At 45.9% G+C, this 27,826-nt stretch overlaps 35 non-coding genes across 35 annotated transcripts; all 35 read left to right on the top strand.

The window, feature by feature from the left end:
* Nucleotides 1-625: 625 nt before the first annotated feature.
* Nucleotides 626-724, top strand: TRNAY-GUA (transfer RNA tyrosine (anticodon GUA)). Its single transcript has 2 exons — nucleotides 626-662; nucleotides 689-724. It is a non-coding gene; the product is annotated as a tRNA-Tyr (tRNA).
* A 739-nt stretch (nucleotides 725-1,463) lies between these two features.
* TRNAA-AGC (transfer RNA alanine (anticodon AGC)) lies at nucleotides 1,464-1,536 on the top strand. Its single transcript has one exon. It is a non-coding gene; the product is annotated as a tRNA-Ala (tRNA).
* Nucleotides 1,537-1,642: 106 nt separating this feature from the next.
* Nucleotides 1,643-1,741, top strand: TRNAY-GUA (transfer RNA tyrosine (anticodon GUA)). The gene is made up of 2 exons: nucleotides 1,643-1,679; nucleotides 1,706-1,741. It is a non-coding gene; the product is annotated as a tRNA-Tyr (tRNA).
* Nucleotides 1,742-2,480: 739 nt separating this feature from the next.
* On the top strand, nucleotides 2,481-2,553 carry TRNAA-CGC (transfer RNA alanine (anticodon CGC)). The gene has a single exon. It is a non-coding gene; the product is annotated as a tRNA-Ala (tRNA).
* A 106-nt stretch (nucleotides 2,554-2,659) lies between these two features.
* TRNAY-GUA (transfer RNA tyrosine (anticodon GUA)) lies at nucleotides 2,660-2,758 on the top strand. The gene is made up of 2 exons: nucleotides 2,660-2,696; nucleotides 2,723-2,758. It is a non-coding gene; the product is annotated as a tRNA-Tyr (tRNA).
* A 918-nt stretch (nucleotides 2,759-3,676) lies between these two features.
* TRNAY-GUA (transfer RNA tyrosine (anticodon GUA)) lies at nucleotides 3,677-3,775 on the top strand. The gene is made up of 2 exons: nucleotides 3,677-3,713; nucleotides 3,740-3,775. It is a non-coding gene; the product is annotated as a tRNA-Tyr (tRNA).
* A 3,330-nt stretch (nucleotides 3,776-7,105) lies between these two features.
* Nucleotides 7,106-7,178, top strand: TRNAA-AGC (transfer RNA alanine (anticodon AGC)). Its single transcript has one exon. It is a non-coding gene; the product is annotated as a tRNA-Ala (tRNA).
* Nucleotides 7,179-7,284: 106 nt separating this feature from the next.
* TRNAY-GUA (transfer RNA tyrosine (anticodon GUA)) lies at nucleotides 7,285-7,383 on the top strand. Its single transcript has 2 exons — nucleotides 7,285-7,321; nucleotides 7,348-7,383. It is a non-coding gene; the product is annotated as a tRNA-Tyr (tRNA).
* Nucleotides 7,384-9,318: 1,935 nt separating this feature from the next.
* On the top strand, nucleotides 9,319-9,417 carry TRNAY-GUA (transfer RNA tyrosine (anticodon GUA)). Its single transcript has 2 exons — nucleotides 9,319-9,355; nucleotides 9,382-9,417. It is a non-coding gene; the product is annotated as a tRNA-Tyr (tRNA).
* Nucleotides 9,418-10,334: 917 nt separating this feature from the next.
* On the top strand, nucleotides 10,335-10,433 carry TRNAY-GUA (transfer RNA tyrosine (anticodon GUA)). Its single transcript has 2 exons — nucleotides 10,335-10,371; nucleotides 10,398-10,433. It is a non-coding gene; the product is annotated as a tRNA-Tyr (tRNA).
* A 918-nt stretch (nucleotides 10,434-11,351) lies between these two features.
* Nucleotides 11,352-11,450, top strand: TRNAY-GUA (transfer RNA tyrosine (anticodon GUA)). The gene is made up of 2 exons: nucleotides 11,352-11,388; nucleotides 11,415-11,450. It is a non-coding gene; the product is annotated as a tRNA-Tyr (tRNA).
* A 1,935-nt stretch (nucleotides 11,451-13,385) lies between these two features.
* Nucleotides 13,386-13,484, top strand: TRNAY-GUA (transfer RNA tyrosine (anticodon GUA)). Its single transcript has 2 exons — nucleotides 13,386-13,422; nucleotides 13,449-13,484. It is a non-coding gene; the product is annotated as a tRNA-Tyr (tRNA).
* A 917-nt stretch (nucleotides 13,485-14,401) lies between these two features.
* Nucleotides 14,402-14,500, top strand: TRNAY-GUA (transfer RNA tyrosine (anticodon GUA)). The gene is made up of 2 exons: nucleotides 14,402-14,438; nucleotides 14,465-14,500. It is a non-coding gene; the product is annotated as a tRNA-Tyr (tRNA).
* Nucleotides 14,501-15,418: 918 nt separating this feature from the next.
* Nucleotides 15,419-15,517, top strand: TRNAY-GUA (transfer RNA tyrosine (anticodon GUA)). The gene is made up of 2 exons: nucleotides 15,419-15,455; nucleotides 15,482-15,517. It is a non-coding gene; the product is annotated as a tRNA-Tyr (tRNA).
* Nucleotides 15,518-16,256: 739 nt separating this feature from the next.
* On the top strand, nucleotides 16,257-16,329 carry TRNAA-AGC (transfer RNA alanine (anticodon AGC)). The gene has a single exon. It is a non-coding gene; the product is annotated as a tRNA-Ala (tRNA).
* A 945-nt stretch (nucleotides 16,330-17,274) lies between these two features.
* On the top strand, nucleotides 17,275-17,347 carry TRNAA-AGC (transfer RNA alanine (anticodon AGC)). Its single transcript has one exon. It is a non-coding gene; the product is annotated as a tRNA-Ala (tRNA).
* Nucleotides 17,348-17,453: 106 nt separating this feature from the next.
* Nucleotides 17,454-17,552, top strand: TRNAY-GUA (transfer RNA tyrosine (anticodon GUA)). Its single transcript has 2 exons — nucleotides 17,454-17,490; nucleotides 17,517-17,552. It is a non-coding gene; the product is annotated as a tRNA-Tyr (tRNA).
* Nucleotides 17,553-18,291: 739 nt separating this feature from the next.
* Nucleotides 18,292-18,364, top strand: TRNAA-AGC (transfer RNA alanine (anticodon AGC)). Its single transcript has one exon. It is a non-coding gene; the product is annotated as a tRNA-Ala (tRNA).
* A 106-nt stretch (nucleotides 18,365-18,470) lies between these two features.
* On the top strand, nucleotides 18,471-18,569 carry TRNAY-GUA (transfer RNA tyrosine (anticodon GUA)). Its single transcript has 2 exons — nucleotides 18,471-18,507; nucleotides 18,534-18,569. It is a non-coding gene; the product is annotated as a tRNA-Tyr (tRNA).
* Nucleotides 18,570-19,308: 739 nt separating this feature from the next.
* Nucleotides 19,309-19,381, top strand: TRNAA-AGC (transfer RNA alanine (anticodon AGC)). The gene has a single exon. It is a non-coding gene; the product is annotated as a tRNA-Ala (tRNA).
* A 106-nt stretch (nucleotides 19,382-19,487) lies between these two features.
* Nucleotides 19,488-19,586, top strand: TRNAY-GUA (transfer RNA tyrosine (anticodon GUA)). Its single transcript has 2 exons — nucleotides 19,488-19,524; nucleotides 19,551-19,586. It is a non-coding gene; the product is annotated as a tRNA-Tyr (tRNA).
* Nucleotides 19,587-20,504: 918 nt separating this feature from the next.
* Nucleotides 20,505-20,603, top strand: TRNAY-GUA (transfer RNA tyrosine (anticodon GUA)). The gene is made up of 2 exons: nucleotides 20,505-20,541; nucleotides 20,568-20,603. It is a non-coding gene; the product is annotated as a tRNA-Tyr (tRNA).
* A 739-nt stretch (nucleotides 20,604-21,342) lies between these two features.
* On the top strand, nucleotides 21,343-21,415 carry TRNAA-AGC (transfer RNA alanine (anticodon AGC)). The gene has a single exon. It is a non-coding gene; the product is annotated as a tRNA-Ala (tRNA).
* A 106-nt stretch (nucleotides 21,416-21,521) lies between these two features.
* TRNAY-GUA (transfer RNA tyrosine (anticodon GUA)) lies at nucleotides 21,522-21,620 on the top strand. The gene is made up of 2 exons: nucleotides 21,522-21,558; nucleotides 21,585-21,620. It is a non-coding gene; the product is annotated as a tRNA-Tyr (tRNA).
* A 739-nt stretch (nucleotides 21,621-22,359) lies between these two features.
* Nucleotides 22,360-22,432, top strand: TRNAA-AGC (transfer RNA alanine (anticodon AGC)). Its single transcript has one exon. It is a non-coding gene; the product is annotated as a tRNA-Ala (tRNA).
* Nucleotides 22,433-22,538: 106 nt separating this feature from the next.
* On the top strand, nucleotides 22,539-22,637 carry TRNAY-GUA (transfer RNA tyrosine (anticodon GUA)). The gene is made up of 2 exons: nucleotides 22,539-22,575; nucleotides 22,602-22,637. It is a non-coding gene; the product is annotated as a tRNA-Tyr (tRNA).
* Nucleotides 22,638-23,376: 739 nt separating this feature from the next.
* Nucleotides 23,377-23,449, top strand: TRNAA-AGC (transfer RNA alanine (anticodon AGC)). Its single transcript has one exon. It is a non-coding gene; the product is annotated as a tRNA-Ala (tRNA).
* Nucleotides 23,450-23,555: 106 nt separating this feature from the next.
* TRNAY-GUA (transfer RNA tyrosine (anticodon GUA)) lies at nucleotides 23,556-23,654 on the top strand. Its single transcript has 2 exons — nucleotides 23,556-23,592; nucleotides 23,619-23,654. It is a non-coding gene; the product is annotated as a tRNA-Tyr (tRNA).
* Nucleotides 23,655-24,393: 739 nt separating this feature from the next.
* Nucleotides 24,394-24,466, top strand: TRNAA-AGC (transfer RNA alanine (anticodon AGC)). Its single transcript has one exon. It is a non-coding gene; the product is annotated as a tRNA-Ala (tRNA).
* Nucleotides 24,467-24,572: 106 nt separating this feature from the next.
* On the top strand, nucleotides 24,573-24,671 carry TRNAY-GUA (transfer RNA tyrosine (anticodon GUA)). Its single transcript has 2 exons — nucleotides 24,573-24,609; nucleotides 24,636-24,671. It is a non-coding gene; the product is annotated as a tRNA-Tyr (tRNA).
* A 739-nt stretch (nucleotides 24,672-25,410) lies between these two features.
* TRNAA-AGC (transfer RNA alanine (anticodon AGC)) lies at nucleotides 25,411-25,483 on the top strand. The gene has a single exon. It is a non-coding gene; the product is annotated as a tRNA-Ala (tRNA).
* Nucleotides 25,484-26,426: 943 nt separating this feature from the next.
* Nucleotides 26,427-26,499, top strand: TRNAA-AGC (transfer RNA alanine (anticodon AGC)). Its single transcript has one exon. It is a non-coding gene; the product is annotated as a tRNA-Ala (tRNA).
* A 106-nt stretch (nucleotides 26,500-26,605) lies between these two features.
* Nucleotides 26,606-26,704, top strand: TRNAY-GUA (transfer RNA tyrosine (anticodon GUA)). Its single transcript has 2 exons — nucleotides 26,606-26,642; nucleotides 26,669-26,704. It is a non-coding gene; the product is annotated as a tRNA-Tyr (tRNA).
* A 740-nt stretch (nucleotides 26,705-27,444) lies between these two features.
* Nucleotides 27,445-27,517, top strand: TRNAA-AGC (transfer RNA alanine (anticodon AGC)). Its single transcript has one exon. It is a non-coding gene; the product is annotated as a tRNA-Ala (tRNA).
* A 106-nt stretch (nucleotides 27,518-27,623) lies between these two features.
* On the top strand, nucleotides 27,624-27,722 carry TRNAY-GUA (transfer RNA tyrosine (anticodon GUA)). Its single transcript has 2 exons — nucleotides 27,624-27,660; nucleotides 27,687-27,722. It is a non-coding gene; the product is annotated as a tRNA-Tyr (tRNA).
* Nucleotides 27,723-27,826: the final 104 nt, after the last annotated feature.

Consider the following 27,826-nt stretch of genomic DNA (forward strand, 5'->3'; position numbering starts at 1 on the left):
GTGGCCATCAAGTTCCCCCTTTTTAGCCTCACTGCACCTCAGTCCAGAGCACAAAAAAAAAGCAACAAGGGCGAGAGTGCTATCTCCCACTTTCCATTCCATCTACTAGGTCATTGGAGAAGAACTAAAGTCAGTAGCGACCCTTATTGGCAGCAGCCCACTACTTTGTTTGAAGACAAAGTGCTTTGTATTTGACTTAATACCTCTAGCGACCCGTTTTGTCTGCTTCCACTTTTGGGAGTCTGATTACTTTTTACCGGTTGTATCACACCTTTCTAAAATTCCTACTTTTTGTTGACCCCTTGCTCAACACTCTGTGAAGACAAAAGAAATGTTGTAAAATACACAGTCCTCCATTCCAATGAAACTGTGTGGCGTTCCATCGTTAACTCTGACATCGCAGTTCCGCTCATCCGCCCGCGTCTCTTGCGCAGATGTGTATAGATGGGGGATTAGCTCAAATGGTGGAGCGCTCGCTTAGCATGCGAGAGGTAGCGGGATCGATGCCCGCATCCTCCACACACATGCTTTTCCATCTTGAACCCCAGAGACAAACACTCATTTTCTGCACCTTCCGCTCGCTAGGAATGAGGATCAAAGGCTGGCAAAACCTTAGCTGGGGTATCCTTCGATAGCTCAGCTGGTAGAGCGGAGGACTGTAGATTGACAAAATGTTGAGAAAACTGTAATCCTTAGGTCGCTGGTTCGATTCCGGCTCGAAGGAACTTTTACGTCACGTTGATAACACACCGTCTTTCTTGTTGACCCTTTCCCGTTTGCATCCCATGATACAACAGCGTCTTCCTTACTCCACCGCTTTAGTGGAAAACGGCCCACATCTCTGGCAAACCATTTTTGGGCTTCTACCTGCCAGGGTAATTACCTATTACTGTTACCCTGACTCAATTAAAAAAGGGGAGTCGGGCAGCTTGCTAGAAAGAGTTACAGAGTTCAGCTGGGTAGGGTTGAGGATCAAAGGCCAAAAAAGACTCTTGTGGGGTATCCTTTCATAGCTCAGTGGCCATCAAGTTCCCCCTTTTTAGCCTCACTGCACCTCAGTCCAGAGCACAAAAAAAAAGCAACAAGGGCAAGAGTGCTTTCTCCCACTTTCCATTCCATCTACTAGGTCATTGGAGAAGAACTAAAGTCAGTAGCGACCCTTATTGGCAGCAGCCCACTACTTTGTTTGAAGACAAAGTGCTTTGTATTTGACTTAATACCTCTAGCGACCCGTTTTGTCTGCTTCCACTTTTGGGAGTCTGATTACTTTTTACCGGTTGTATCACACCTTTCTAAAATTCCTACTTTTTGTTGACCTCTTGCTCAACACTCTGTGAAGACAAAAGAAATGTTGTAAAATACACAGTCCTCCATTCCAATGAAACTGTGTGGCGTTCCATCGTTAACTCTGACATCGCAGTTCCGCTCATCCGCCCGCGTCTCTTGCGCAGATGTGTATAGATGGGGGATTAGCTCAAATGGTAGAGCGCTCGCTTAGCATGCGAGAGGTAGCGGGATCGATGCCCGCATCCTCCACACACATGCTTTTCCATCTTGAACCCCAGAGACAAACACTCATTTTCTGCACCTTCCGCTCGCTAGGAATGAGGATCAAAGGCTGGCAAAACCTTAGCTGGGGTATCCTTCGATAGCTCAGCTGGTAGAGCGGAGGACTGTAGATTGACAAATTGTTGAGAAAACTGTAATCCTTAGGTCGCTGGTTCGATTCCGGCTTGAAGGAACTTTTACGTCACGTTGATAACACACCGTCTTTCTTGTTGACCCTTTCCCGTTTGCATCCCATGATACAACAGCGTCTTCCTTACTCCACCGCTTTAGTGGAAAACGGCCCACATCTCTGGCAAACCATTTTTGGGCTTCTACCTGCCAGGGTAATTACCTATTACTGTTACCCTGACTCAATTAAAAAAGGGGAGTCGGGCAGCTTGCTAGAAAGAGTTACAGAGTTCAGCTGGGTAGGGTTGAGGATCAAAGGCCAAAAAAGACTCTTGTGGGGTATCCTTTCATAGCTCAGTGGCCATCAAGTTCCCCCTTTTTAGCCTCACTGCACCTCAGTCCAGAGCACAAAAAAAAAGCAACAAGGGCAAGAGTGCTATCTCCCACTTTCCATTCCATCTACTAGGTCATTGGAGAAGAACTAAAGTCAGTAGCGACCCTTATTGGCAGCAGCCCACTACTTTGTTTGAAGACAAAGTGCTTTGTATTTGACTTAATACCTCTAGCGACCCGTTTTGTCTGCTTCCACTTTTGGGAGTCTGATTACTTTTTACCGGTTGTATCACACCTTTCTAAAATTCCTACTTTTTGTTGACCCCTTGCTCAACACTCTGTGAAGACAAAAGAAATGTTGTAAAATACACAGTCCTCCATTCCAATGAAACTGTGTGGCGTTCCATCGTTAACTCTGACATCGCAGTTCCGCTCATCCGCCCGCGTCTCTTGCGCAGATGTGTATAGATGGGGGATTAGCTCAAATGGTAGAGCGCTCGCTTCGCATGCGAGAGGTAGCGGGATCGATGCCCGCATCCTCCACACACATGCTTTTCCATCTTGAACCCCAGAGACAAACACTCATTTTCTGCACCTTCCGCTCACTAGGAATGAGGATCAAAGGCTGGCAAAACCTTAGCTGGGGTATCCTTCGATAGCTCAGCTGGTAGAGCGGAGGACTGTAGATTGAAAAATTGTTGAGAAAACTGTAATCCTTAGGTCGCTGGTTCGATACCGGCTTGAAGGAACTTTTACGTCACGTTGATAACACACCGTCTTTCTTGTTGACCGTTTCCCGTTTGCATCCCATGATACAACAGCGTCTTCCTTACTCCACCGCTTTAGTGGAAAACGGCCCACATCTCTGGCAAACCATTTTTGGGCTTCTACCTGCCAGGGTAATTACCTATTACTGTTACCCTGACTCAATTAAAAAAGGGGAGTCGGGCAGCTTGCTAGAAAGAGTTACAGAGTTCAGCTGGGTAGGGTTGAGGATCAAAGGCCAAAAAAAACTCTTGTGGGGTATCCTTTCATAGCTCAGTGGCCATCAAGTTCCCCCTTTTTAGCCTCACTGCACCTCAGTCCAGAGCACAAAAAAAAAGCAACAAGGGCAAGAGTGCTTTCTCCCACTTTCCATTCCATCTACTAGGTCATTGGAGAAGAACTAAAGTCAGTAGCGACCCTTATTGGCAGCAGCCCACTACTTTGTTTGAAGACAAAGTGCTTTGTATTTGACTTAATACCTCTAGCGACCCGTTTTGTCTGCTTCCACTTTTGGGAGTCTGATTACTTTTTACCGGTTGTATCACACCTTTCTAAAATTCCTACTTTTTGTTGACACCTTGCTCAACACTCTGTGAAGACAAAAGAAATGTTGTAAAATACACAGTCCTCCATTCCAATGAAACTGTGTGGCGTTCCATCGTTAACTCTGACATCGCAGTTCCGCTCATCCGCCCGCGTCTCTTGCGCAGATGTGTATAGATGGGGGATTAGCTCAAATGGTAGAGCGCTCGCTTAGCATGCGAGAGGTAGTGGGATCGATGCCCGCATCCTCCCCACACATGCTTTTCCATCTTGAACCCCAGAGACAAACACTCATTTTCTGCACCTTCCGCTCGCTAGGAATGAGGATCAAAGGCTGGCAAAACCTTAGCTGGGGTATCCTTCGATAGCTCAGCTGGTAGAGCGGAGGACTGTAGATTGACAAATTGTTGAGAAAACTGTAATCCTTAGGTCGCTGGTTCGATTCCGGCTTGAAGGAACTTTTACGTCACGTTGATAACACACCGTCTTTCTTGTTGACCCTTTCCCGTTTGCATCCCATGATACAACAGCGTCTTCCTTACTCCACCGCTTTAGTGGAAAACGGCCCACATCTCTGGCAAACCATTTTTGGGCTTCTACCTGCCAGGGTAATTACCTATTACTGTTACCCTGACTCAATTAAAAAAGGGGAGTCGGGCAGCTTGCTAGAAAGAGTTACAGAGTTCAGCTGGGTAGGGTTGAGGATCAAAGGCCAAAAAAGACTCTTGTGGGGTATCCTTTCATAGCTCAGTGGCCATCAAGTTCCCCCTTTTTAGCCTCACTGCACCTCAGTCCAGAGCACAAAAAAAAAGCAACAAGGGCAAGAGTGCTTTCTCCCACTTTCCATTCCATCTACTAGGTCATTGGAGAAGAACTAAAGTCAGTAGCGACCCTTATTGGCAGCAGCCCACTACTTTGTTTGAAGACAAAGTGCTTTGTATTTGACTTAATACCTCTAGCGACCCGTTTTGTCTGCTTCCACTTTTGGGAGTCTGATTACTTTTTACCGGTTGTATCACACCTTTCTAAAATTCCTACTTTTTAGTTACATAGTTACTTTGGTTGAAAAAAGACATACGTCCATCGAGTTCAACCAGTACAAAGTACAACTCCAGCCTGCTCCCTCACATATCCCTGTTGATCCAGAGGAAGGCGAAAAAACCCTTACAAGGTAAAAATTCCTTCCCGACTCCAGATGGCAATCAGATAAAATCCCTGGATCAACATCATTGGCATTACCTAGTAATTGTAGCCATGGATGTCATTCAACGCAAGGAAAGCATCTAAGCCCCCTTTAAATGCAGGTATAGAGTTTGCCATAACGACTTCTTGTGGCAATGCATTCCACATCTTAATCACTCTTACTGTAAAGAACCCTTTCCTAAATAAATGGCTAAAACGTTTTTCCTCCATGCGCAGATCATGTCCTCTAGTCCTTTGAGAAGGCCTAGGGACAAAAAGCTCATCCGCCAAGCTATTATATTGCCCTCTGATGTATTTATACATGTTAATTAGATCTCCTCTAAGGCGTCTTTTCTCTAGATTAAATAAACCCAGTTTATCTAACCTTTCTTGGTAAGTGAGACCTTCCATCCCACGTATCAATTTTGTTGCTCGTCTCTGCACCTGCTCTAAAACTGCAATATCTTTTTTGTAATGTGGTGCCCAGAACTGAATTCCATATTCCAGATGTGGCCTTACTAGAGAGTTAAACAGGGGCAATATTATGCTAGCATCTCGAGTTTTTATTTCCCTTTTAATGCATCCCAAAATTTTGTTAGCTTTAGCTGCAGCGGCTTGGCATTGAGTACGATTATTTAACTTGTTGTCGATGAGTACTCCTAAGTCCTTCTCCAAGTTTGATGTCCCTAACTGTATCCCATTTATTTTGTATGGTGTTAGACCATTGGTACGACCAAAATGCATGACTTTACATTTGTCAACATTGAATTTCATCTGCCATGTATGTGCCCATATAGCCATCCTATCCAGATCCTGTTGCAATATAACACTATCTTCCTTAGAGTTGATGATTCTGCACAATTTTGTATCATCTGCAAAAATAGCAACATTGCTCACTACTGTATCCACTAGGTCATTAATAAATAAATTGAAGAGCACTGGACCCAGTACAGACCCCTGTGGGACCCCACTGCTAACAGTCTCCCATTTTGAGTATGATCCATTGACCACAACTCTTTGTTTTCTGTCCATTAGCCAGTTCCCTATCCAAGCACACAGACTCTTCCCCAGTCCTTGCATCCTCATCTTTTGCACCAGACTTTTGTGGGGAACAGTGTCGAAGGCCTTAGCAAAGTCTAAGTATATCACATCTACAGCATTCCCAATATCCATATTAGCATTCACTACCTCATAAAAGCTGAGCATGTTAGTCAAACAGGACCTGTCTTTAGTAAACCCATGTTGATGCTGAGAAATAAGATTATTTTCTACTATGAAGTCATGTATAGTATCTCTTAGTAACCCCTCAAATAGTTTGCATACAACTGATGTTAAGCTTACAGGTCTATAATTTCCTGGATCAGATTTTTTGCCCTTCTTAAATAATGGGAAAACGTGGGCTGTACGCCAATCCACTGGGACTCTGCCAGTTGCAAGAGAGTCACAAAAGATAAGATAAAGGGGTTTATCTATAACTGAACTTAATTCCCTTAGGACCCGAGGATGCATGCCATCCGGGCCAGGTGCCTTGTCTATTTTTAATTTATTTAGTCTTGCCTTTACTTCTTCCTGCGTTAAGTATTTAATATTACAGTTAGAAGATTGAGACTCTTCCGCCTCTGTAATTTGCAACAGTGCTGTTTCCTTTGTAAAGACAGAAGCAAAGAAAGCATTTAATAACTCTGCCTTACCTTGGTCATCCACCATTGAGTTTCCACCTTCATCCTTTAGGAGTCCTATACAGTCAACCTTTCTTTTTTTAGAGTTGATGTACTTGTAAAACTTTTTTGGGTTAGATTTGATATCCCTAGCGATTTGATTTTCAGCTTCGATCTTTGCTAGCCTAATTTCTTTTTTACAATTTTTATTGCACTCCTTGTAATTGCTGAGTGCAGCCTCGGACCCCTCCTGTTTTAGGACCTTATAGGCATTCTTTTTCCTCTTCATTTTATCTCTAACCTTTCTATTCATCCATAGAGGCCTTTTTTTATTCCTAGACATTTTGTTTCCATATGGGATATACATACTACAATATTGATTGAGAATACGTTTAAAAGCTTGCCATTTCCCTTCAGTGTCCTCCCCTTGTAGTACATTATCCCAGTTCACCAAACTTAGTGCCTGCCTAATTTGATTGAACTTTGCTTTTCTAAAATTCATAGTTTTAGTGGTCCCGCTGCCCCGTGGCCTATCAGTCACCAGATCAAACGTTATCATGTTGTGATCACTATTTCCCAAATGTTCTTGAACCTGCACATTTGATACATTATCTGGTCTATTCGAAATGATCAGATCCAGTAACGCATTCCCCCTAGTTGGTTCCGTTACCATTTGAGTCAAGTAATTGTCCTGTAGTGCTGCCAGAAATCTGCTGCTTTTACCAGAATGGGTAGCCTCAATACCCCAGTCAATGTCTGGAAAGTTGAAGTCGCCCATAACTATGACCTCATTTTTACTTGCCTTGCTCAACACTCTGTGAAGACAAAAGAAATGTTGTAAAATACACAGTCCTCCATTCCAATGAAACTGTGTGGCGTTCCATCGTTAACTCTGACATCGCAGTTCCGCTCATCCGCCCGCGTCTCTTGCGCAGATGTGTATAGATGGGGGATTAGCTCAAATGGTAGAGTGCTCGCTTAGCATGCGAGAGGTAGCGGGATCGATGCCCGCATCCTCCACACACATGCTTTTCCATCTTGAACCCCAGAGACAAACACTCATTTTCTGCACCTTCCGCTCGCTAGGAATGAGGATCAAAGGCTGGCAAAACCTTAGCTGGGGTATCCTTCGATAGCTCAGCTGGTAGAGCGGAGGACTGTAGATTGACAAAATGTTGAGAAAACTGTAATCCTTAGGTCGCTGGTTTGATTCCGGCTCGAAGGAACTTTTACGTCACGTTGATAACACACCGTCTTTCTTGTTGACCCTTTCCCGTTTGCATCCCATGATACAACAGCGTCTTCCTTACTCCACCGCTTTAGTGGAAAACGGCCCACATCTCTGGCAAACCATTTTTGGGCTTCTACCTGCCAGGGTAATTACCTATTACTGTTACCCTGACTCAATTAAAAAAGGGGAGTCGGGCAGCTTGCTAGAAAGAGTTACAGAGTTCAGCTGGGTAGGGTTGAGGATCAAAGGCCAAAAAAGACTCTTGTGGGGTATCCTTTCATAGCTCAGTGGCCATCAAGTTCCCCCTTTTTAGCCTCACTGCACCTCAGTCCAGAGCACAAAAAAAAAGCAACAAGGGCAAGAGTGCTTTCTCCCACTTTCCATTCCATCTACTAGGTCATTGGAGAAGAACTAAAGTCAGTAGCGACCCTTATTGGCAGCAGCCCACTACTTTGTTTGAAGACAAAGTGCTTTGTATTTGACTTAATACCTCTAGCGACCCGTTTTGTCTGCTTCCACTTTTGGGAGTCTGATTACTTTTTACCGGTTGTATCACACCTTTCTAAAATTCCTACTTTTTGTTGACCCCTTGCTCAACACTCTGTGAAGACAAAAGAAATGTTGTAAAATACACAGTCCTCCATTCCAATGAAACTGTGTGGCGTTCCATCGTTAACTCTGACATCGCAGTTCCGCTCATCCGCCCGCGTCTCTTGCGCAGATGAGTATAGATGGGGGATTAGCTCAAATGGTAGAGCGCTCGCTTAGCATGCGAGAGGTAGTGGAATCGATGCCCGCATCCTCCACACACATGCTTTTCCATCTTGAACCCCAGAGACAAACACTCATTTTCTGCACCTTCCGCTCGCTAGGAATGAGGATCAAAGGCTGGCAAAACCTTAGCTGGGGTATCCTTCGATAGCTCAGCTGGTAGAGCGGAGGACTGTAGATTGACAAATTGTTGAGAAAACTGTAATCCTTAGGTCGCTGGTTCGATTCCGGCTTGAATGAACTTTTACGTCACGTTGATAACACACCGTCTTTCTTGTTGACCCTTTCCCGTTTGCATCCCATGATACAACAGCGTCTTCCTTACTCCACCGCTTTAGTGGAAAACGGCCCACATCTCTGGCAAACCATTTTTGGGCTTCTACCTGCCAGGGTAATTACCTATTACTGTTACCCTGACTCAATTAAAAAAGGGGAGTCGGGCAGCTTGCTAGAAAGAGTTACAGAGTTCAGCTGGGTAGGGTTGAGGATCAAAGGCCAAAAAAGACTCTTGTGGGGTATCCTTTCATAGCTCAGTGGCCATCAAGTTCCCCCTTTTTAGCCTCACTGCACCTCAGTCCAGAGCACAAAAAAAAAGCAACAAGGGCAAGAGTGCTTTCTCCCACTTTCCATTCCATCTACTAGGTCATTGGAGAAGAACTAAAGTCAGTAGCGACCCTTATTGGCAGCAGCCCACTACTTTGTTTGAAGACAAAGTGCTTTGTATTTGACTTAATACCTCTAGCGACCCGTTTTGTCTGCTTCCACTTTTGGGAGTCTGATTACTTTTTACCGGTTGTATCACACCTTTCTAAAATTCCTACTTTTTGTTGACACCTTGCTCAACACTCTGTGAAGACAAAAGAAATGTTGTAAAATACACAGTCCTCCATTCCAATGAAACTGTGTGGCGTTCCATCGTTAACTCTGACATCGCAGTTCCGCTCATCCGCCCGCGTCTCTTGCGCAGATGTGTACAGATGGGGGATTAGCTCAAATGGTAGAGTGCTCGCTTAGCATGCGAGAGGTAGCGGGATCGATGCCCGCATCCTACACACACATGCTTTTCCATCTTGAACCCCAGAGACAAACACTCATTTTCTGCACCTTCCGCTCGCTAGGAATGAGGATCAAAGGCTGGCAAAACCTTAGCTGGGGTATCCTTCGATAGCTCAGCTGGTAGAGCGGAGGACTGTAGATTGACAAATTGTTGAGAAAACTGTAATCCTTAGGTCGCTGGTTTGATTCCGGCTTGAAGGAACTTTTACGTCACGTTGATAACACACCGTCTTTCTTGTTGACCCTTTCCCGTTTGCATCCCATGATACAACAGCGTCTTCCTTACTCCACCGCTTTAGTGGAAAACGGCCCACATCTCTGGCAAACCATTTTTGGGCTTCTACCTGCCAGGGTAATTACCTATTACTGTTACCCTGACTCAATTAAAAAAGGGGAGTCGGGCAGCTTGCTAGAAAGCGTTACAGAGTTCAGCTGGATAGGGTTGAGGATCAAAGGCCAAAAAAGACTCTTGTGGGGTATCCTTTCATAGCTCAGTGGCCATCAAGTTCCCCCTTTTTAGCCTCACTGCACCTCAGTCCAGAGCACAAAAAAAAGCAACAAGGGCAAGAGTGCTTTCTCCCACTTTCCATTCCATCTACTAGGTCATTGGAGAAGAACTAAAGTCAGTAGCGACCCTTATTGGCAGCAGCCCACTACTTTGTTTGAAGACAAAGTGCTTTGTATTTGACTTAATACCTCTAGCGACCCGTTTTGTCTGCTTCCACTTTTGGGAGTCTGATTACTTTTTACCGGTTGTATCACACCTTTCTAAAATTCCTACTTTTTGTTGACCCCTTGCTCAACACTCTGTGAAGACAAAAGAAATGTTGTAAAATACACAGTCCTCCATTCCAATGAAACTGTGTGGCGTTCCATCGTTAACTCTGACATCGCAGTTCCGCTCATCCGCCCGCGTCTCTTGCGCAGATGTGTATAGATGGGGGATGAGCTCAAATGGTAGAGCGCTCGCTTAGCATGCGAGAGGTAGCGGGATCGATGCCCGCATCCTCCACACACATGCTTTTCCATCTTGAACCCCAGAGACAAACACTCATTTTCTGCACCTTCCGCTCGCTAGGAATGAGGATCAAAGGCTGGCAAAACCTTAGCTGGGGTATCCTTCGATAGCTCAGCTGGTAGAGCGGAGGACTGTAGATTGACAAATTGTTGAGAAAACTGTAATCCTTAGGTCGCTGGTTCGATTCCGGCTTGAAGGAACTTTTACGTCACGTTGATAACACACCGTCTTTCTTGTTGACCCTTTCCCGTTTGCATCCCATGATACAACAGCGTCTTCCTTACTCCACCGCTTTAGTGGAAAACGGCCCACATCTCTGGCAAACCATTTTTGGGCTTCTACCTGCCAGGGTAATTACCTATTACTGTTACCCTGACTCAATTAAAAAAGGGGAGTCGGGCAGCTTGCTAGAAAGCGTTACAGAGTTCAGCTGGGTAGGGTTGAGGATCAAAGGCCAAAAAAGACTCTTGTGGGGTATCCTTTCATAGCTCAGTGGCCATCAAGTTCCCCCTTTTTAGCCTCACTGCACCTCAGTCCAGAGCACAAAAAAAAAGCAACAAGGGCAAGAGTGCTTTCTCCCACTTTCCATTCCATCTACTAGGTCATTGGAGAAGAACTAAAGTCAGTAGCGACCCTTATTGGCAGCAGCCCACTACTTTGTTTGAAGACAAAGTGCTTTGTATTTGACTTAATACCTCTAGCGACCCGTTTTGTCTGCTTCCACTTTTGGGAGTCTGATTACTTTTTACCGGTTGTATCACACCTTTCTAAAATTCCTACTTTTTGTTGACCCCTTGCTCAACACTCTGTGAAGACAAAAGAAATGTTGTAAAATACACAGTCCTCCATTCCAATGAAACTGTGTGGCGTTCCATCGTTAACGCTGACATCGCAGTTCCGCTCATCCGCCCGCGTCTCTTGCGCAGATGTGTATAGATGGGGGATGAGCTCAAATGGTAGAGCGCTCGCTTAGCATGCGAGAGGTAGCGGGATCGATGCCCGCATCCTCCACACACATGCTTTTCCATCTTGAACCCCAGAGACAAACACTCATTTTCTGCACCTTCCGCTCGCTAGGAATGAGGATCAAAGGCTGGCAAAACCTTAGCTGGGGTATCCTTCGATAGCTCAGCTGGTAGAGCGGAGGACTGTAGATTGACAAAATGTTGAGAAAACTGTAATCCTTAGGTCGCTGGTTTGATTCCGGCTCGAAGGAACTTTTACGTCACGTTGATAACACACCGTCTTTCTTGTTGACCCTTTCCCGTTTGCATCCCATGATACAACAGCGTCTTCCTTACTCCACCGCTTTAGTGGAAAACGGCCCACATCTCTGGCAAACCATTTTTGGGCTTCTACCTGCCAGGGTAATTACCTATTACTGTTACCCTGACTCAATTAAAAAAGGGGAGTCGGGCAGCTTGCTAGAAAGAGTTACAGAGTTCAGCTGGGTAGGGTTGAGGATCAAAGGCCAAAAAAGACTCTTGTGGGGTATCCTTTCATAGCTCAGTGGCCATCAAGTTCCCCCTTTTTAGCCTCACTGCACCTCAGTCCAGAGCACAAAAAAAAAGCAACCAGGGCAAGAGTGCTTTCTCCCACTTTCCATTCCATCTACTAGGTCATTGGAGAAGAACTAAAGTCAGTAGCGACCCTTATTGGCAGCAGCCCACTACTTTGTTTGAAGACAAAGTGCTTTGTATTTGACTTAATACCTCTAGCGACCCGTTTTGTCTGCTTCCACTTTTGGGAGTCTGATTACTTTTTACCGGTTGTATCACACCTTTCTAAAATTCCTACTTTTTGTTGACCCCTTGCTCAACACTCTGTGAAGACAAAAGAAATGTTGTAAAATACACAGTCCTCCATTCCAATGAAACTGTGTGGCGTTCCATCGTTAACTCTGACATCGCAGTTCCGCTCATCCGCCCGCGTCTCTTGCGCAGATGAGTATAGATGGGGGATTAGCTCAAATGGTAGAGCGCTCGCTTAGCATGCGAGAGGTAGTGGAATCGATGCCCGCATCCTCCACACACATGCTTTTCCATCTTGAACCCCAGAGACAAACACTCATTTTCTGCACCTTCCGCTCGCTAGGAATGAGGATCAAAGGCTGGCAAAACCTTAGCTGGGGTATCCTTCGATAGCTCAGCTGGTAGAGCGGAGGACTGTAGATTGACAAATTGTTGAAAAAACTGTAATCCTTAGGTCGCTGGTTCGATTCCGGCTTGAATGAACTTTTACGTCACGTTGATAACACACCGTCTTTCTTGTTGACCCTTTCCCGTTTGCATCCCATGATACAACAGCGTCTTCCTTACTCCACCGCTTTAGTGGAAAACGGCCCACATCTCTGGCAAACCATTTTTGGGCTTCTACCTGCCAGGGTAATTACCTATTACTGTTACCCTGACTCAATTAAAAAAGGGGAGTCGGGCAGCTTGCTAGAAAGAGTTACAGAGTTCAGCTGGGTAGGGTTGAGGATCAAAGGCCAAAAAAGACTCTTGTGGGGTATCCTTTCATAGCTCAGTGGCCATCAAGTTCCCCCTTTTTAGCCTCACTGCACCTCAGTCCAGAGCACAAAAAAAAAGCAACAAGGGCAAGAGTGCTTTCTCCCACTTTCCATTCCATCTACTAGGTCATTGGAGAAGAACTAAAGTCAGTAGCGACCCTTATTGGCAGCAGCCCACTACTTTGTTTGAAGACAAAGTGCTTTGTATTTGACTTAATACCTCTAGCGACCCGTTTTGTCTGCTTCCACTTTTGGGAGTCTGATTACTTTTTACCGGTTGTATCACACCTTTCTAAAATTCCTACTTTTTGTTGACACCTTGCTCAACACTCTGTGAAGACAAAAGAAATGTTGTAAAATACACAGTCCTCCATTCCAATGAAACTGTGTGGCGTTCCATCGTTAACTCTGACATCGCAGTTCCGCTCATCCGCCCGCGTCTCTTGCGCAGATGTGTACAGATGGGGGATTAGCTCAAATGGTAGAGTGCTCGCTTAGCATGCGAGAGGTAGCGGGATCGATGCCCGCATCCTACACACACATGCTTTTCCATCTTGAACCCCAGAGACAAACACTCATTTTCTGCACCTTCCGCTCGCTAGGAATGAGGATCAAAGGCTGGCAAAACCTTAGCTGGGGTATCCTTCGATAGCTCAGCTGGTAGAGCGGAGGACTGTAGATTGACAAATTGTTGAGAAAACTGTAATCCTTAGGTCGCTGGTTTGATTCCGGCTTGAAGGAACTTTTACGTCACGTTGATAACACACCGTCTTTCTTGTTGACCCTTTCCCGTTTGCATCCCATGATACAACAGCGTCTTCCTTACTCCACCGCTTTAGTGGAAAACGGCCCACATCTCTGGCAAACCATTTTTGGGCTTCTACCTGCCAGGGTAATTACCTATTACTGTTACCCTGACTCAATTAAAAAAGGGGAGTCGGGCAGCTTGCTAGAAAGCGTTACAGAGTTCAGCTGGATAGGGTTGAGGATCAAAGGCCAAAAAAGACTCTTGTGGGGTATCCTTTCATAGCTCAGTGGCCATCAAGTTCCCCCTTTTTAGCCTCACTGCACCTCAGTCCAGAGCACAAAAAAAAGCAACAAGGGCAAGAGTGCTTTCTCCCACTTTCCATTCCATCTACTAGGTCATTGGAGAAGAACTAAAGTCAGTAGCGACCCTTATTGGCAGCAGCCCACTACTTTGTTTGAAGACAAAGTGCTTTGTATTTGACTTAATACCTCTAGCGACCCGTTTTGTCTGCTTCCACTTTTGGGAGTCTGATTACTTTTTACCGGTTGTATCACACCTTTCTAAAATTCCTACTTTTTGTTGACCCCTTGCTCAACACTCTGTGAAGACAAAAGAAATGTTGTAAAATACACAGTCCTCCATTCCAATGAAACTGTGTGGCGTTCCATCGTTAACTCTGACATCGCAGTTCCGCTCATCCGCCCGCGTCTCTTGCGCAGATGTGTATAGATGGGGGATGAGCTCAAATGGTAGAGCGCTCGCTTAGCATGCGAGAGGTAGCGGGATCGATGCCCGCATCCTCCACACACATGCTTTTCCATCTTGAACCCCAGAGACAAACACTCATTTTCTGCACCTTCCGCTCGCTAGGAATGAGGATCAAAGGCTGGCAAAACCTTAGCTGGGGTATCCTTCGATAGCTCAGCTGGTAGAGCGGAGGACTGTAGATTGACAAATTGTTGAGAAAACTGTAATCCTTAGGTCGCTGGTTCGATTCCGGCTTGAAGGAACTTTTACGTCACGTTGATAACACACCGTCTTTCTTGTTGACCCTTTCCCGTTTGCATCCCATGATACAACAGCGTCTTCCTTACTCCACCGCTTTAGTGGAAAACGGCCCACATCTCTGGCAAACCATTTTTGGGCTTCTACCTGCCAGGGTAATTACCTATTACTGTTACCCTGACTCAATTAAAAAAGGGGAGTCGGGCAGCTTGCTAGAAAGCGTTACAGAGTTCAGCTGGGTAGGGTTGAGGATCAAAGGCCAAAAAAGACTCTTGTGGGGTATCCTTTCATAGCTCAGTGGCCATCAAGTTCCCCCTTTTTAGCCTCACTGCACCTCAGTCCAGAGCACAAAAAAAAAGCAACAAGGGCAAGAGTGCTTTCTCCCACTTTCCATTCCATCTACTAGGTCATTGGAGAAGAACTAAAGTCAGTAGCGACCCTTATTGGCAGCAGCCCACTACTTTGTTTGAAGACAAAGTGCTTTGTATTTGACTTAATACCTCTAGCGACCCGTTTTGTCTGCTTCCACTTTTGGGAGTCTGATTACTTTTTACCGGTTGTATCACACCTTTCTAAAATTCCTACTTTTTGTTGACCCCTTGCTCAACACTCTGTGAAGACAAAAGAAATGTTGTAAAATACACAGTCCTCCATTCCAATGAAACTGTGTGGCGTTCCATCGTTAACGCTGACATCGCAGTTCCGCTCATCCGCCCGCGTCTCTTGCGCAGATGTGTATAGATGGAGGATGAGCTCAAATGGTAGAGCGCTCGCTTAGCATGCGAGAGGTAGCGGGATCGATGCCCGCATCCTCCACACACATGCTTTTCCATCTTGAACCCCAGAGACAAACACTCATTTTCTGCACCTTCCGCTCGCTAGGAATGAGGATCAAAGGCTGGCAAAACCTTAGCTGGGGTATCCTTCGATAGCTCAGCTGGTAGAGCGGAGGACTGTAGATTGACAAAATGTTGAGAAAACTGTAATCCTTAGGTCGCTGGTTTGATTCCGGCTCGAAGGAACTTTTACGTCACGTTGATAACACACCGTCTTTCTTGTTGACCCTTTCCCGTTTGCATCCCATGATACAACAGCGTCTTCCTTACTCCACCGCTTTAGTGGAAAACGGCCCACATCTCTGGCAAACCATTTTTGGGCTTCTACCTGCCAGGGTAATTACCTATTACTGTTACCCTGACTCAATTAAAAAAGGGGAGTCGGGCAGCTTGCTAGAAAGAGTTACAGAGTTCAGCTGGGTAGGGTTGAGGATCAAAGGCCAAAAAATACTCTTGTGGGGTATCCTTTCATAGCTCAGTGGCCATCAAGTTCCCCCTTTTTAGCCTCACTGCACCTCAGTCCAGAGCACAAAAAAAAAGCAACAAGGGCAAGAGTGCTTTCTCCCACTTTCCATTCCATCTACTAGGTCATTGGAGAAGAACTAAAGTCAGTAGCGACCCTTATTGGCAGCAGCCCACTACTTTGTTTGAAGACAAAGTGCTTTGTATTTGACTTAATACCTCTAGCGACCCGTTTTGTCTGCTTCCACTTTTGGGAGTCTGATTACTTTTTACCGGTTGTATCACACCTTTCTAAAATTCCTACTTTTTGTTGACCCCTTGCTCAACACTCTGTGAAGACAAAAGAAATGTTGTAAAATACACAGTCCTTCATTCCAATGAAACTGTGTGGCGTTCCATCGTTAACTCTGACATCGCAGTTCCACTCATCCGCCCGCGTCTCTTGCGCAGATGTGTATAGATGGGGGATTAGCTCAAATGGTAGAGCGCTCGCTTAGCATGCGAGAGGTAGCGGGATCGATGCCCGCATCCTCCACACACATGCTTTTCCATCTTGAACCCCAGAGACAAACACTCATTTTCTGCACCTTCCGCTCGCTAGGAATGAGGATCAAAGGCTGGCAAAACCTTAGCTGGGGTATCCTTCGATAGCTCAGCTGGTAGAGCGGAGGACTGTAGATTGACAAAATGTTGAGAAAACTGTAATCCTGAGGTCGCTGGTTTGATTCCGGCTCGAAGGAACTTTTACGTCACGTTGATAACACACCGTCTTTCTTGTTGACCCTTTCCCGTTTGCATCCCATGATACAACAGCGTCTTCCTTACTCCACCGCTTTAGTGGAAAACGGCCCACATCTCTGGCAAACCATTTTTGGGCTTCTACCTGCCAGGGTAATTACCTATTACTGTTACCCTGACTCAATTAAAAAAGGATAGTCGGGCAGCTTGCTAGAAAGAGTTACAGAGTTCAGCTGGGTAGGGTTGAGGATCAAAGGCCAAAAAAGACTCTTGTGGGGTATCCTTTCATAGCTCAGTGGCCATCAAGTTCCCCCTTTTTAGCCTCACTGCACCTCAGTCCAGAGCACAAAAAAAAAAGCAACAAGGGCAAGAGTGCTATCTCCCACTTTCCATTCCATCTACTAGGTCATTGGAGAAGAACTAAAGTCAGTAGCGACCCTTATTGGCAGCAGCCCACTACTTTGTTTGAAGACAAAGTGCTTTGTATTTGACTTAATACCTCTAGCGACCCGTTTTGTCTGCTTCCACTTTTGGGAGTCTGATTACTTTTTACCGGTTGTATCACACCTTTCTAAAATTCCTACTTTTTGTTGACCCCTTGCTCAACACTCTGTGAAGACAAAAGAAATGTTGTAAAATACACAGTCCTCCATTCCAATGAAACTGTGTGGCGTTCCATCGTTAACTCTGACATCGCAGTTCCACTCATCCGCCCGCGTCTCTTGCGCAGATGTGTATAGATGGGGGATTAGCTCAAATGGTAGAGCGCTCGCTTAGCATGCGAGAGGTAGCGGGATCGATGCCCGCATCCTCCACACACATGCTTTTCCATCTTGAACCCCAGAGACAAACACTCATTTTCTGCACCTTCCGCTCGCTAGGAATGAGGATCAAAGGCTGGCAAAACCTTAGCTGGGGTATCCTTCGATAGCTCAGCTGGTAGAGCGGAGGACTGTAGATTGACAAAATGTTGAGAAAACTGTAATCCTTAGGTCGCTGGTTTGATTCCGGCTCGAAGGAACTTTTACGTCACGTTGATAACACACCGTCTTTCTTGTTGACCCTTTCCCGTTTGCATCCCATGATACAACAGCGTCTTCCTTACTCCACCGCTTTAGTGGAAAACGGCCCACATCTCTGGCAAACCATTTTTGGGCTTCTACCTGCCAGGGTAATTACCTATTACTGTTACCCTGACTCAATTAAAAAAGGGGAGTCGGGCAGCTTGCTAGAAAGAGTTACAGAGTTCAGCTGGGTAGGGTTGAGGATCAAAGGCCAAAAAAGACTCTTGTGGGGTATCCTTTCATAGCTCAGTGGCCATCAAGTTCCCCCTTTTTAGCCTCACTGCACCTCAGTCCAGAGCACAAAAAAAAAGCAACAAGGGCAAGAGTGCTTTCTCCCACTTTCCATTCCATCTACTAGGTCATTGGAGAAGAACTAAAGTCAGTAGCGACCCTTATTGGCAGCAGCCCACTACTTTGTTTGAAGACAAAGTGCTTTGTATTTGACTTAATACCTCTAGCGACCCGTTTTGTCTGCTTCCACTTTTGGGAGTCTGATTACTTTTTACCGGTTGTATCACACCTTTCTAAAATTCCTACTTTTTGTTGACCCCTTGCTCAACACTCTGTGAAGACAAAAGAAATGTTGTAAAATACACAGTCCTCCATTCCAATGAAACTGTGTGGCGTTCCATCGTTAACTCTGACATCGCAGTTCCGCTCATCCGCCCGCGTCTCTTGCGCAGATGTGTATAGATGGGGGATTAGCTCAAATGGTAGAGCGCTCGCTTAGCATGCGAGAGGTAGCGGGATCGATGCCCGCATCCTCCACAGACATGCTTTTCCATCTTGAACCCCAGAGACAAACACTCATTTTCTGCACCTTCCGCTCGCTAGGAATGAGGATCAAAGGCTGGCAAAACCTTAGCTGGGGTATCCTTTGATAGCTCAGCTGGTAGAGCGGAGGACTGTAGATTGACAAAATGTTGAGAAAACTGTAATCCTTAGGTCGCTGGTTCGATTCCGGCTCGAAGGAACTTTTACGTCACGTTGATAACACACCGTCTTTCTTGTTGACCCTTTCCCGTTTGCATCCCATGATACAACAGCGTCTTCCTTACTCCACCGCTTTAGTGGAAAACGGCCCACATCTCTGGCAAACCATTTTTGGGCTTCTACCTGCCAGGGTAATTACCTATTACTGTTACCCTGACTCAATTAAAAAAGGGGAGTCGGGCAGCTTGCTAGAAAGAGTTACAGAGTTCAGCTGGGTAGGGTTGAGGATCAAAGGCCAAAAAAGACTCTTGTGGGGTATCCTTTCATAGCTTAGTGGCCATCAAGTTCCCCCTTTTTAGCCTCACTGCACCTCAGTCCAGAGCACACAAAAAAAGCAACAAGGGCAAGAGTGCCTTCTCCCACTTTCCATTCCATCTACTAGGTCATTGGAGAAGAACTAAAGTCAGTAGCGACCCTTATTGGCAGCAGCCCACTACTTTGTTTGAAGACAAAGTGCTTTGTATTTGACTTAATACCTCTAGCGACCCGTTTTGTCTGCTTCCACTTTTGGGAGTCTGATTACTTTTTACCGGTTGTATCACACCTTTCTAAAATTCCTACTTTTTGTTGACCCCTTGCTCAACACTCTGTGAAGACAAAAGAAATGTTGTAAAATACACAGTCCTTCATTCCAATGAAACTGTGTGGCGTTCCATCGTTAACTCTGACATCGCAGTTCCGCTCATCCGCCCGCGTCTCTTGCGCAGATGTGTATAGATGGGGGATTAGCTCAAATGGTAGAGCGCTCGCTTAGCATGCGAGAGGTAGCGGGATCGATGCCCGCATCCTCCACACACATGCTTTTCCATCTTGAACCCCAGAGACAAACACTCATTTTCTGCACCTTCCGCTCGCTAGGAATGAGGATCAAAGGCTGGCAAAACCTTAGCTGGGGTATCCTTCGATAGCTCAGCTGGTAGAGCGGAGGACTGTAGATTGACAAAATGTTGAGAAAACTGTAATCCTTAGGTCGCTGGTTCGATTCCGGCTCGAAGGAACTTTTACGTCACGTTGATAACACACCGTCTTTCTTGTTGACCCTTTCCCGTTTGCATCCCATGATACAACAGCGTCTTCCTTACTCCACCGCTTTAGTGGAAAACGGCCCACATCTCTGGCAAACCATTTTTGGGCTTCTACCTGCCAGGGTAATTACCTATTACTGTTACCCTGACTCAATTAAAAAAGGGGAGTCGGGCAGCTTGCTAGAAAGAGTTACAGAGTTCAGCTGGGTAGGGTTGAGGATCAAAGGCCAAAAAAGACTCTTGTGGGGTATCCTTTCATAGCTCAGTGGCCATCAAGTTCCCCCTTTTTAGCCTCACTGCACCTCAGTCCAGAGCACAAAAAAAAAGCAACAAGGGCAAGAGTGCTTTCTCCCACTTTCCATTCCATCTACTAGGTCATTGGAGAAGAACTAAAGTCAGTAGCGACCCTTATTGGCAGCAGCCCACTACTTTGTTTGAAGACAAAGTGCTTTGTATTTGACTTAATACCTCTAGCGACCCGTTTTGTCTGCTTCCACTTTTGGGAGTCTGATTACTTTTTACCGGTTGTATCACACCTTTCTAAAATTCCTACTTTTTGTTGACCCCTTGCTCAACACTCTGTGAAGACAAAAGAAATGTTGTAAAATACACAGTCCTCCATTCCAATAAAACTGTGTGGCGTTCCATCGTTAACTCTGACATCGCAGTTCCGCTCATCCGCCCGCGTCTCTTGCGCAGATGTGTATAGATGGGGGATTAGCTCAAATGGTAGAGCGCTCGCTTAGCATGCGAGAGGTAGCGGGAGCGATGCCCGCATCCTCCACACACATGCTTTTCCATCTTGAACCCCAGAGACAAACACTCATTTTCTGCACCTTCCGCTCGCTAGGAATGAGGATCAAAGGCTGGCAAAACCTTAGCTGGGGTATCCTTCGATAGCTCAGCTGGTAGAGCGGAGGACTGTAGATTGACAAAATGTTGAGAAAACTGTAATCCTTAGGTCGCTGGTTCGATTCCGGCTCGAAGGAACTTTTACGTCACGTTGATAACACACCGTCTTTCTTGTTGACCCTTTCCCGTTTGCATCCCATGATACAACAGCGTCTTCCTTACTCCACCGCTTTAGTGGAAAACGGCCCACATCTCTGGCAAACCATTTTTGGGCTTCTACCTGCCAGGGTAATTACCTATTACTGTTACCCTGACTCAATTAAAAAAGGGGAGTCGGGCAGCTTGCTAGAAAGAGTTACAGAGTTCAGCTGGGTAGGGTTGAGGATCAAAGGCCAAAAAAGACTCTTGTGGGGTATCCTTTCATAGCTCAGTGGCCATCAAGTTCCCCCTTTTTAGCCTCACTGCACCTCAGTCCAGAGCACAAAAAAAAAGCAACAAGGGCAAGAGTGCTTTCTCCCACTTTCCATTCCATCTACTAGGTCATTGGAGAAGAACTAAAGTCAGTAGCGACCCTTATTGGCAGCAGCCCACTACTTTGTTTGAAGACAAAGTGCTTTGTATTTGACTTAATACCTCTAGCGACCCGTTTTGTCTGCTTCCACTTTTGGGAGTCTGATTACTTTTTACCGGTTGTATCACACCTTTCTAAAATTCCTACTTTTTGTTGACCCCTTGCTCAACACTCTGTGAAGACAAAAGAAATGTTGTAAAATACACAGTCCTCCATTCCAATGAAACTGTGTGGCGTTCCATCGTTAACTCTGACATCGCAGTTCCGCTCATCCGCCCGCGTCTCTTGCGCAGATGTGTATAGATGGGGGATTAGCTCAAATGGTAGAGCGCTCGCTTAGCATGTGAGAGGTAGCGGGATCGATGCCCGCATCCTCCACACACATGCTTTTCCATCTTGAACCCCAGAGACAAACACTCATTTTCTGCACCTTCCGCTCGCTAGGAATGAGGATCAAAGGCTGGCAAAACCTTAGCTGTGGTATCCTTCGATAGCTCAGCTGGTAGAGCGGAGGACTGTAGATTGACAAAATGTTGAGAAAACTGTAATCCTTAGGTCGCTGGTTCGATTCCGGCTCGAAGGAACTTTTACGTCACGTTGATAACACACCGTCTTTCTTGTTGACCCTTTCCCGTTTGCATCCCATGATACAACAGCGTCTTCCTTACTCCACCGCTTTAGTGGAAAACGGCCCACATCTCTGGCAAACCATTTTTGGGCTTCTACCTGCCAGGGTAATTACCTATTACTGTTACCCTGACTCAATTAAAAAAGGGGAGTCGGGCAGCTTGCTAGAAAGAGTTACAGAGTTCAGCTGGGTAGGGTTGAGGATCAAAGGCCAAAAAAGACTCTTGTGGGGTATCCTTTCATAGCTCAGTGGCCATCAAGTTCCCCCTTTTTAGCCTCACTGCACCTCAGTCCAGAGCACAAAAAAAAAGCAACAAGGGCAAGAGTGCTTTCTCCCACTTTCCATTCCATCTACTAGGTCATTGGAGAAGAACTAAAGTCAGTAGCGACCCTTATTGGCAGCAGCCCACTACTTTGTTTGAAGACAAAGTGCTTTGTATTTGACTTAATACCTCTAGCGACCCGTTTTGTCTGCTTCCACTTTTGGGAGTCTGATTACTTTTTACCGGTTGTATCACACCTTTCTAAAATTCCTACTTTTTGTTGACCCCTTGCTCAACACTCTGTGAAGACAAAAGAAATGTTGTAAAATACACAGTCCTCCATTCCAATGAAACTGTGTGGCGTTCCATCGTTAACTCTGACATCGCAGTTCCGCTCATCCGCCCGCGTCTCTTGCGCAGATGTGTATAGATGGGGGATTAGCTCAAATGGTAGAGCGCTCGCTTAGCATGCGAGAGGTAGCGGGATCGATGCCCGCATCCTCCACACACATGCTTTTCCATCTTGAACCCCAGAGACAAACACTCATTTTCTGCACCTTCCGCTCGCTAGGAATGAGGATCAAAGGCTGGCAAAACCTTAGCTGGGGTATCCTTCGATAGCTCAGCTGGTAGAGCGGAGGACTGTAGATTGACAAAATGTTGAGAAAACTGTAATCCTTAGGTCGCTGGTTCGATTCCGGCTCGAAGGAACTTTTACGTCACGTTGATAACACACCGTCTTTCTTGTTGACCCTTTCCCGTTTGCATCCCATGATACAACAGCGTCTTCCTTACTCCACCGCTTTAGTGGAAAACGGCCCACATCTCTGGCAAACCATTTTTGGGCTTCTACCTGCCAGGGTAATTACCTATTACTGTTACCCTGACTCAATTAAAAAAGGGGAGTCGGGCAGCTTGCTAGAAAGAGTTACAGAGTTCAGCTGGGTAGGGTTGAGGATCAAAGGCCAAAAAAGACTCTTGTGGGGTATCCTTTCATAGCTCAGTGGCCATCAAGTTCCCCCTTTTTAGCCTCACTGCACCTCAGTCCAGAGCACAAAAAAAAAGCAACAAGGGCAAGAGTGCTTTCTCCCACTTTCCATTCCATCTACTAGGTCATTGGAGAAGAACTAAAGTCAGTAGCGACCCTTATTGGCAGCAGCCCACTACTTTGTTTGAAGACAAAGTGCTTTGTATTTGACTTAATACCTCTAGCGACCCGTTTTGTCTGCTTCCACTTTTGGGAGTCTGATTACTTTTTACCGGTTGTATCACACCTTTCTAAAATTCCTACTTTTTGTTGACCCCTTGCTCAACACTCTGTGAAGACAAAAGAAATGTTGTAAAATACACAGTCCTTCATTCCAATGAAACTGTGTGGCGTTCCATCGTTAACTCTGACATCGCAGTTCCGCTCATCCGCCCGCGTCTCTTGCGCAGATGTGTATAGATGGGGGATTAGCTCAAATGGTAGAGCGCTCGCTTAGCATGCGAGAGGTAGCGGGATCGATGCCCGCATCCTCCACACACATGCTTTTCCATCTTGAACCCCAGAGACAAACACTCATTTTCTGCACCTTCCGCTCGCTAGGAATGAGGATCAAAGGCTGGCAAAACCTTAGCTGGGGTATCCTTCGATAGCTCAGCTGGTAGAGCGGAGGACTGTAGATTGACAAAATGTTGAGAAAACTGTAATCCTTAGGTCGCTGGTTCGATTCCGGCTCGAAGGAACTTTTACGTCACGTTGATAACACACCGTCTTTCTTGTTGACCCTTTCCCGTTTGCATCCCATGATACAACAGCGTCTTCCTTACTCCACCGCTTTAGTGGAAAACGGCCCACATCTCTGGCAAACCATTTTTGGGCTTCTACCTGCCAGGGTAATTACCTATTACTGTTACCCTGACTCAATTAAAAAAGGGGAGTCGGGCAGCTTGCTAGAAAGAGTTACAGAGTTCAGCTGGGTAGGGTTGAGGATCAAAGGCCAAAAAAGACTCTTGTGGGGTATCCTTTCATAGCTCAGTGGCCATCAAGTTCCCCCTTTTTAGCCTCACTGCACCTCAGTCCAGAGCACAAAAAAAAAGCAACAAGGGCAAGAGTGCTTTCTCCCACTTTCCATTCCATCTACTAGGTCATTGGAGAAGAACTAAAGTCAGTAGCGACCCTTATTGGCAGCAGCCCACTACTTTGTTTGAAGACAAAGTGCTTTGTATTTGACTTAATACCTCTAGCGACCCGTTTTGTCTGCTTCCACTTTTGGGAGTCTGATTACTTTTTACCGGTTGTATCACACCTTTCTAAAATTCCTACTTTTTGTTGACCCCTTGCTCAACACTCTGTGAAGACAAAAGAAATGTTGTAAAATACACAGTCCTCCATTCCAATGAAACTGTGTGGCGTTCCATCGTTAACTCTGACATCGCAGTTCCGCTCATCCGCCCGCGTCTCTTGCGCAGATGTGTATAGATGGGGGATTAGCTCAAATGGTAGAGCGCTCGCTTAGCATGCGAGAGGTAGCGGGATCGATGCCCGCATCCTCCACACACATGCTTTTCCATCTTGAACCCCAGAGACAAACACTCATTTTCTGCACCTTCCGCTCGCTAGGAATGAGGATCAAAGGCTGGCAAAACCTTAGCTGGGGTATCCTTCGATAGCTCAGCTGGTAGAGCGGAGGACTGTAGATTGACAAAATGTTGAGAAAACTGTAATCCTTAGGTCGCTGGTTTGATTCCGGCTCGAAGGAACTTTTACGTCACGTTGATAACACACCGTCTTTCTTGTTGACCCTTTCCCGTTTGCATCCCATGATACAACAGCGTCTTCCTTACTCCACCGCTTTAGTGGAAAACGGCCCACATCTCTGGCAAACCATTTTTGGGCTTCTACCTGCCAGGGTAATTACCTATTACTGTTACCCTGACTCAATTAAAAAAGGGGAGTCGGGCAGCTTGCTAGAAAGAGTTACAGAGTTCAGCTGGGTAGGGTTGAGGATCAAAGGCCAAAAAAGACTCTTGTGGGGTATCCTTTCATAGCTCAGTGGCCATCAAGTTCCCCCTTTTTAGCCTCACTGCACCTCAGTCCAGAGCACAAAAAAAAAGCAACAAGGGCAAGAGTGCTATCTCCCACTTTCCATTCCATCTACTAGGTCATTGGAGAAGAACTAAAGTCAGTAGCGACCCTTATTGGCAGCAGCCCACTACTTTGTTTGAAGACAAAGTGCTTTGTATTTGACTTAATACCTCTAGCGACCCGTTTTGTCTGCTTCCACTTTTGGGAGTCTGATTACTTTTTACCGGTTGTATCACACCTTTCTAAAATTCCTACTTTTTGTTGACCCCTTGCTCAACACTCTGTGAAGACAAAAGAAATGTTGTAAAATACACAGTCCTTCATTCCAATGAAACTGTGTGGCGTTCCATCGTTAACTCTGACATCGCAGTTCCGCTCATCCGCCCGCGTCTCTTGCGCAGATGTGTATAGATGGGGGATTAGCTCAAATGGTAGAGCGCTCGCTTAGCATGCGAGAGGTAGCGGGATCGATGCCCGCATCCTCCACACACATGCTTTTCCATCTTGAACCCCAGAGACAAACACTCATTTTCTGCACCTTCCGCTCGCTAGGAATGAGGATCAAAGGCTGGCAAAACCTTAGCTGGGTTATCCTTCGATAGCTCAGCTGGTAGAGCGGAGGACTGTAGATTGACAAAATGTTGAGAAAACTGTAATCCTTAGGTCGCTGGTACGATTCCGGCTCGAAGGAACTTTTACGTCACGTTGATAACACACCGTCTTTCTTGTTGACCCTTTCCCGTTTGCATCCCATGATACAACAGCGTCTTCCTTACTCCACCGCTTTAGTGGAAAACGGCCCACATCTCTGGCAAACCATTTTTGGGCTTCTACCTGCCAGGGTAATTACCTATTACTGTTACCCTGACTCAATTAAAAAAGGGGAGTCGGGCAGCTTGCTAGAAAGAGTTACAGAGTTCAGCTGGGTAGGGTTGAGGATCAAAGGCCAAAAAAGACTCTTGTGGGGTATCCTTTCATAGCTCAGTGGCCATCAAGTTCCCCCTTTTTAGCCTCACTGCACCTCAGTCCAGAGCACAAAAAAAAGCAACAAGGGCAAGAGTGCTATCTCCCACTTTCCATTCCATCTACTAGGTCATTGGAGAAGAACTAAAGTCAGTAGCGACCCTTATTGGCAGCAGCCCACTACTTTGTTTGAAGACAAAGTGCTTTGTATTTGACTTAATACCTCTAGCGACCCGTTTTGTCTGCTTCCACTTTTGGGAGTCTGATTACTTTTTACCGGTTGTATCACACCTTTCTAAAATTCCTACTTTTTGTTGACCCCTTGCTCAACACTCTGTGAAGACAAAAGAAATGTTGTAAAATACACAGTCCTCCATTCCAATGAAACTGTGTGGCGTTCCATCGTTAACTCTGACATCGCAGTTCCGCTCATCCGCCCGCGTCTCTTGCGCAGATGTGTATAGATGGGGGATTAGCTCAAATGGTAGAGCGCTCGCTTAGCATGTGAGAGGTAGCGGGATCGATGCCCGCATCCTCCACACATATGCTTTTCCATCTTGAACCCCAGAGACAAACACTCATTTTCTGCACCTTCCGCTCGCTAGGAATGAGGATCAAAGGCTGGCAAAACCTAAGCTGGGGTATCTTTCGATAGCTCAGCTGGTAGAGCGGAGGACTGTAGATTGACAAAATGTTGAGAAAACTGTAATCCTTAGGTCGCTGGTTCGATTCCGGCTCGAAGGAACTTTTACGTCACGTTGATAACACACCGTCTTTCTTGTTGACCCTTTCCCGTTTGCATCCCATGATACAACAGCGTCTTCCTTACTCCACCGCTTTAGTGGAAAACGGCCCACATCTCTGGCAAACCATTTTTGGGCTTCTACCTGCCAGGGTAATTACCTATTACTGTTACCCTGACTCAATTAAAAAAAGGGGGGTCGGGCAGCTTGCTAGAAAGAGTTACAGAGTTTAGCTGGGTAGGGTTGAGGATCAAAGGCCAAAAAAGACTCTTGTGGGGTATCCTTTCATAGCTCAGTGGCCATCAAGTTCCCCCTTTTTAGCCTCACTGCACCTCAGTCCAGAGCACAAAAAAAAAGCAACAAGGGCAAGAGTGCTATCTCCCACTTTCCATTCCATCTACTAGGTCATTGGAGAAGAACTAAAGTCAGTAGCGACCCTTATTGGCAGCAGCCCACTACTTTGTTTGAAGACAAAGTGCTTTGTATTTGACTTAATACCTCTAGCGACCCGTTTTGTCTGCTTCCACTTTTGGGAGTCTGATTACTTTTTACCGGTTGTATCACACCTTTCTAAAATTCCTACTTTTTGTTGACCCCTTGCTCAACACTCTGTGAAGACAAAAGAAATGTTGTAAAATACACAGTCCTTCATTCCAATGAAACTGTGTGGCGTTCCATCGTTAACTCTGACATCGCAGTTCCGCTCATCCGCCCGCGTCTCTTGCGCAGATGTGTATAGATGGGGGATTAGCTCAAATGGTAGAGCGCTCGCTTAGCATGCGAGAGGTAGCGGGATCGATGCCCGCATCCTCCACACACATGCTTTTCCATCTTGAACCCCAGAGACAAACACTCATTTTCTGCACCTTCCGCTCGCTAGGAATGAGGATCAAAGGCTGGCAAAACCTTAGCTGGGGTATCCTTCGATAGCTCAGCTGGTAGAGCGGAGGACTGTAGATTGAAAAAATGTTGAGAAAACTGTAATCCTTAGGTCGCTGGTTCGATTCCGGCTCGAAGGAACTTTTACGTCACGTTGATAACACACCGTCTTTCTTGTTGACCCTTTCCCGTTTGCATCCCATGATACAACAGCGTCTTCCTTACTCCACCGCTTTAGTGGAAA

This window comes from Hyperolius riggenbachi, chromosome 4, assembly GCF_040937935.1.
Source record: "Hyperolius riggenbachi isolate aHypRig1 chromosome 4, aHypRig1.pri, whole genome shotgun sequence".
Taxonomy (NCBI): domain Eukaryota; kingdom Metazoa; phylum Chordata; class Amphibia; order Anura; family Hyperoliidae; genus Hyperolius; species Hyperolius riggenbachi.